General features: G+C 41.1%; 1 protein-coding gene across 11 annotated transcripts in view; it reads right to left on the bottom strand.

Annotated features, from left to right (window-relative positions):
* USP49 (ubiquitin specific peptidase 49) overlaps window positions 1-5467 on the bottom strand; it is a 75993-nt gene extending 70526 nt beyond the window's left edge. For 6 of the 11 annotated variants that reach the window (XM_023527590.1, XM_023527592.1, XM_023527591.1 and 3 more), the window contains exons 1-2: window positions 5407-5467; window positions 1972-2053 (exon numbers count right to left, since the gene is read on the bottom strand). The gene's annotated coding sequence lies outside the window, so the exon portion shown is untranslated. Of the gene's footprint in view, window positions 1-1971; window positions 2054-4061; window positions 5087-5255; window positions 5314-5406 lie in introns of those variants that run through there. The other 5 variants (XM_023527582.1, XM_023527581.1, XM_023527587.1 and 2 more) reach the window with 5 other exon arrangements.
* Between the last annotated feature and the right edge of the window lie 533 nt (window positions 5468-6000).

The raw sequence follows: 6000 nt of genomic DNA on the forward strand, positions 1-6000 counted from the left end.
AACAGCCCTGTGGCTCCTGTTTTCACATAATAATCACCCATACATCCTCAATAGCAAGCATATCCTAAGGACCCACTCATGTGTGAGCACATCATACAAGGTGCTAAGGAGGTCCCCAACAGAGGAATACACTAAGGACACAGTTTTTGCTAATGAGGGAGGGGCCTACAAACTCATCATTCACAGGTAAAAGAATGTTTTTCAGAATAGACTGAAGACAGCAAACCATAAAACTGCAAAATCTACTCTAAACCCAATCTTGAGATTTCTTTGCTTCACATGCTTGATTAAAATCAAAATCATACCAACTTGCTGATACACTCAAGCCAGTCTTCCCTTCTCTCTTTAAAATTAAGGCCTTTATATCTTTTTATTTTCCTTCAAATTTACTTGTTTAAAAATATTCACGAGATAAAATGAAAAAGCAAATGGGGCAAAATGAAAACAACTGGTGAATTTGAATAAGGGTATATAGAAGTTCCTATACCATTTTTGCAACTTTCCTATAAGTTTGAAACATTGTAAAAAAAATCAAGTCATCAAAAAAATAGAGTATTAACAACAGATGTTCTCTCATAGGGTTGCTGTGAGTTTCAATCAATTGACATACTTAGTTCATGCTGGGCACTTAGTAATCCCTAATTATTAGATTTTTTTTTAAGAGTGAATCAATTGTAACAAATGAACCACTCTGGTAGATGTTGATAATGGGGGAGGCTATGCATGTGTGGGGACCGAGGGTAAATGGGAAATCTCTGTACCTTCCTCTCAATTTTGCTGTGAACCTAAAACTGCTCTAAAAATCCAGTCTTAATTTTTAAAAAATGAGAGGATCAATTCATTTAACCAAATTAAAACATGTGTACTTAGATTATTATCTATATAGGCAAACAAAGAGAATATAGTAAAAATTCAGCAAGAGTCTGAAGAGATATTGCTTACAGATATCTGCACTGAAATTTGAGTTCCATTTTTCCTCAATGGAAAATATTATCAACCACAAACCTGTAAGGTATATAACAAGTCCAGGGTCTTTCTCTAGCTAAAAAGGTAGACAGGTAACCATTAATCCCCAATGCAGTTTAGGCATTTTTTTTTCTGGTTTTGGGTTGTTTTATTTTATAAGTACAATTTGATAATTAAAAAAATAGGAGCATGTAAGAACCCTGATGTAATCTTTGCATTAGACATCACCCTTATGGTGTTTGTCCCAAGTTTCCAATCTATAAAGGACCTGAGAAACAGTTAATAACAGAACTACAGGGATAATTAAAGGACTCACAAACAAGACCTGTTAAGGGATTAAAATAAACCAGCATGGTGAGGGATGACTTCACAACAGTCAAGAAGAGATAATACCAGAGCACAGTGTATCAGAGCACAGACTGCCTGCAAAATACCAAAGTTCGAATCCTATCCCCACCACTCTGTAGAATTCTCCCTTATGAAAGAAAAAAGATTTAATGTAGCAGTTAGTTATTACTTGACAGGAAACCTAAGGATTATTGATACTGAAAGATTATCAGCTATCAAACAAGTAGCTAAAGAAATGTCTCGAGTACAAACTTGGGCAAATTAATTAAGCTAAGGGGGCCTGTTTTTTCACATGTAAAATGGGAACTGTAATACTGCCAAACTAATGGGATTGCTGTGAGGAGTAAATGAGTTACAAATCTGCGAAGGGCTTACAACTGTGTCTGGCATAAAAGCACTATACATGGTAGCTACTACTATTAAGTTTATGAAGAACTAGAATCTTCTTAATACTATATATAGTAAGCAGATCTTTTTACTCAAAAAGTTGAGAATAGGGCAAGGGAGAACAAATACAAATATAGATTAAGTGTAGCTGGTTAGACAGAAGCCAGACTCTCCGTATAGAGGAAATAATTAAATGCTAGAAAAGGTTATCTACAAAGGTTGCCACATTACCTCTGAAGATTTACAAAAATAGGATAAATTTTTATCTACCTGGGATGATTTAAGTGGGATATTGACTGAAGTTGCAGGATAAACTAGAGGTCCTTTCAAGGTTTCTTCCCATCCAAAGAATCTACGATTAACCAGAAAAACATTTAATTATGTACAACCTACTTATTCAAATCTGAAAATATAAACTTTAAAGTTTTTTGCTTAGCAAATAAAATTATAAACAAAATAAAGTTCAATTGAGTAGAATTCTAGTTGATGAATGAAAATAAAGCTTAATAAAGGTTAAATTTATCCTTATTGATAAATAGTATTAGTTGAACTAAAAGATTATCTCTTTTCAGTTTTAGGACTATCAACTGAGAAATAACCATTAACAAAGAATTGGTGATTTAGTACACTATGGCAGCATACAGAAACAAAAGACTGGACCCAAACAGACTTTCTCTTGGTTGATCTTATAGTTTATATTTTCTTCTTCATCAATATTAAATAAGTCTAAAATAGTATATATAAAGATACAAAGTATAAAACAATTATACTATTAAAATGTCAATACCATACACGAGTACAACTTCGTAGTAATGCCAGCCCAAATACATCTGTAAAGGAAGGGAATATGCACACACATCTCACAGAACAGACAATGCATACTAAAGTTACTCTTTAGCTTGAAAGTTAACATCTTGGAATAATCCTCTAGAAACTTAGCAGCAAAAACAGTAATTTAAAAATATCCTCTGTTAAATTGCTAAATCAATCTAGTCACCTTAAACACATAACAGAAGTCATGAACAGTTAACAGCTGAATTCAGGAAGATTTAAGATTCTAAATTATTCATATATATTAATAACCAATGTTTCTGATATCCACAAATCAAAATTGAATCTTTGCTATTACAAATGCCTTCAACCTAACCTTTGCTATTTATACAAACGCCCACAAAACAGTAGCAATCCAAAATTTATGCAACTTTGAAAAACAAAGTATCAGTGTATCTGAATGTACACTAACAAAATAACCTCAAGTAAGATTCTCAAGAACAGTTTGTATTTTTTCCCTAAGTAAATTACATGCTTTCCTTTGGCACCAACAAATGCAAAGTAACAATCATTCATATCCTTAGCTAAATGTAAAAGCTTCACAATAAAAATCATCAAAAGAAAATACAAAGTAAGAATAAGCTAAATTTTGTCCCAAGTTCCTTATCTTCCTTTTAATTTCCAAGTGTCTTAAAAATCAAAAGCTTCTAGAAAATTAATATTAATATGGCATTTATTCGCAACCACAAAACAGGAGAGGCAGTAGAGCTGGCCAAGGCTGCAGATTACATTATCTGTTTTTTCCCCATGATAAATATTACTCATAAATTCATTATTTAAGCTAAAAGATAAATCTCATTCCAAAATCCTCTATATTCTACACATCTTCCTTTCTTCATTCCATTTTGCTAAGGGGGTACGTTACCTACTACAGTATGAAATGTCCCACACAAAGCTAAAGGCACTTCAGAAGCCCTGATTTAAATCTCTTCCCCAGCAAACTTTGCTGGTTGGTTATTTGCCTGTCTCTGAAATGATTTCTCAACATTCTCCAACCACCCCCCCCCCCAAAAAAAATCTGGTTGATTATCAAAACAAAAAGATTTTCATCTTTATTTCAACAACAGTAGGCCCTCCGTTGAAAATGAAAACACTGTCAATAAAGCACTCTGCCCAGTGCTTGTCAGGTAGGACACTGCTACAACATTAACACTATCACACTACAAAGGCACAGCCACCCTGGAAAAAAATACATCCCATTATCCCACGATCACACCCGTAGTGAAATACAGATTTTCAGCACTGAGCTGACACTTTATCATTCAGACAAGAAGAAAATCAAATCAAACTGGGTCTCATCTTTTCAAAGTGGACATGAAAGTCAAATTAAAAGCAATGAAAGGTAGAAGCAGATTCAAGATTCCTTGAAGAGAGAAAGAGGTTTCTGGAATTTCCTACTTTTGCAGACAAAAGGACTCGCAGTTTTAACACACAGTTCTCTTCTCAACAAAGAATTCCTTTCCTGCACCCCCCACCTCCACTCTTACTTCTTAGTTTTTACCCCTATCTCTAAGTCTCTTTTCACTCACCATGGTTCCTCCTCTTCTCCACCAAAGGCTCCCTACACTTGATCCTTCACTACAGCGTCTGAGCCGTGACCCACGCAGACCTTCTGGAGTATCTCCCCACAACATGCACATTTGATTCCCACCCCTGCGCAGTTCACTCCAGTTCTCCATCCATCAGGACTCCCCCAGCTTCCCTTAACCCTGTTCTCTTCCCTCACTCCTTATCTCGTCCTTTAAATCCTGGGGTCAATCTCTTCCTTGCTCCTCTCACTGTCTGCTTTTAGCCCTGTCTCATGACCTCAGTTTTTACCTTGGACCTTGCTTAAAACCTTGTCAATTAACACAATTACCCAGTTATCCTGTCCCACACCGCCATCACTTTCTTAAGCCCTTACTCTTTTCCTTTCAGCTTTTCTGGTCCCCGAATTGTCCTATTAACGCCCTATCTCTCATCCCTATTTCCTCTCACCCTTCCACTACGCTCTTATTTCTAACTCCACCTGGTACTAGTCCGGTGTCTTATTCACCTCTCACTTTCAAGAATTTATCCCCATTGCCCACCCTTAACCCATACCTTTCTCAGAACCTCGCAGTTCCCACCCCACCGCCGGTCCTACTCCTTCAGCTCATCTCCCTCGGCACTAGTTCACACCCTTGTCACGTCTGGCTCTTAATCACTCTCTCTCCTCTGCTCCCAACTATTACCCCAGCTCTGCCCCTCCTTGCCTCCCACTTTCAACTCTTACGCCAGCACCCCTCACCCCACTATCACCCTCTACAAAGCTTTCCCCTTCAAACCCTTGCTCTTACACCTAACCCCAGGATCCCTATTCCAAGCCTTGGTCTTCCTAACCCCATTCCCTGCCCGGCTTCCTTAATACCCAACCTGATTTTGCCTCCTTCCTATCTCCTTGGCTGGCTTTTTCTCATTCCTCCTCTCCCTGCCTTCTAACCCTTTCTCCCCTTAATCCTCATCTCATTTTAGACCCGTTCCCTGCAACCGCCCCCAAGCCTTCCTTCCCCTATCAAGGATTTTGTCCCGAACCCAGTCGTCGCCCACCCCGCCAAAATCAAGCGCCGGAGCGCCCGTACTGCCGGCTCTCGCCTCCCGCCGGCCCCCGCCCCGGGCGCCCCCAGCCCGCCGGCGCCGCGGTCCCGCCCCCTGCCGCCGCTCCTCCAGCCCGCGAGGCGCGCGCCGCCTTTGTCGCCCCTCACCCGGTGTGTGAGGATTTTGCTTCTTTAAGGGGGAGGGCCAGTGTGCCGGAGACTCCTGTCCCCGCCTCCGAGCCTTAGAATGGGCTCCCTGGCCACCGCGTCCGCCCCGGTCCCCGTCCCCCCACCCCCTGGAGCTCCCCCCTCTATTTACCGCCATCATCAGCACGCGCGAGCTGTCACCAAGGCGCGAGACAACCGAAAGCGGCCCCGCCCCCTACTCACCCATTGGCCCGCCCGCCCGAGCCCCGCCCCCCGGGCCCCGCATTGCGCCAACGGCGCAGCGCTGGGCACCGACCCCGGCAAAAACGTCCGCTCCGAGGGTTCGCGCCGCGGGCTCAAAGTTTAGGGTCAGCTACAAACGCGAGGCCGACTTGAGCCTAGCGTAAGGGGCGGCGACGTAGAGACACATTGTGAATCTCGGGTTGAAGTTTGGTTGAAGCACAGGAGGGTAAATAAGGAGGTTTCCAGACAAAGAGACTCTTAAAGGTACCGAGTCTTCTGTCTGTCCCTCCTCCTTAAAGGGCCAGAGACTCTCCCGAGCCCATCTCCGCCCCCTTCTTCCATGCTCGTCAGTCGCGGAACAGTAAAAGAATTTTACATTAGTTTCCCGCGCTCTTTTTTGGAACACCTTTAACATCTCTCCCACTGCCAAGGAGAAAAGCCTTTTCACTATCTTATGTTTTCGTTTTGTTTGTTAAAAGACTAAGTTAGTTTAATCGTGTCGTACCGAAAGAAACAGCCTCCA

The sequence above is a fragment of the Pteropus vampyrus genome, unplaced genomic scaffold (assembly GCF_000151845.1).
Source record: "Pteropus vampyrus isolate Shadow unplaced genomic scaffold, Pvam_2.0 Scaffold18, whole genome shotgun sequence".
In the NCBI taxonomy this organism is placed as follows: domain Eukaryota; kingdom Metazoa; phylum Chordata; class Mammalia; order Chiroptera; family Pteropodidae; genus Pteropus; species Pteropus vampyrus.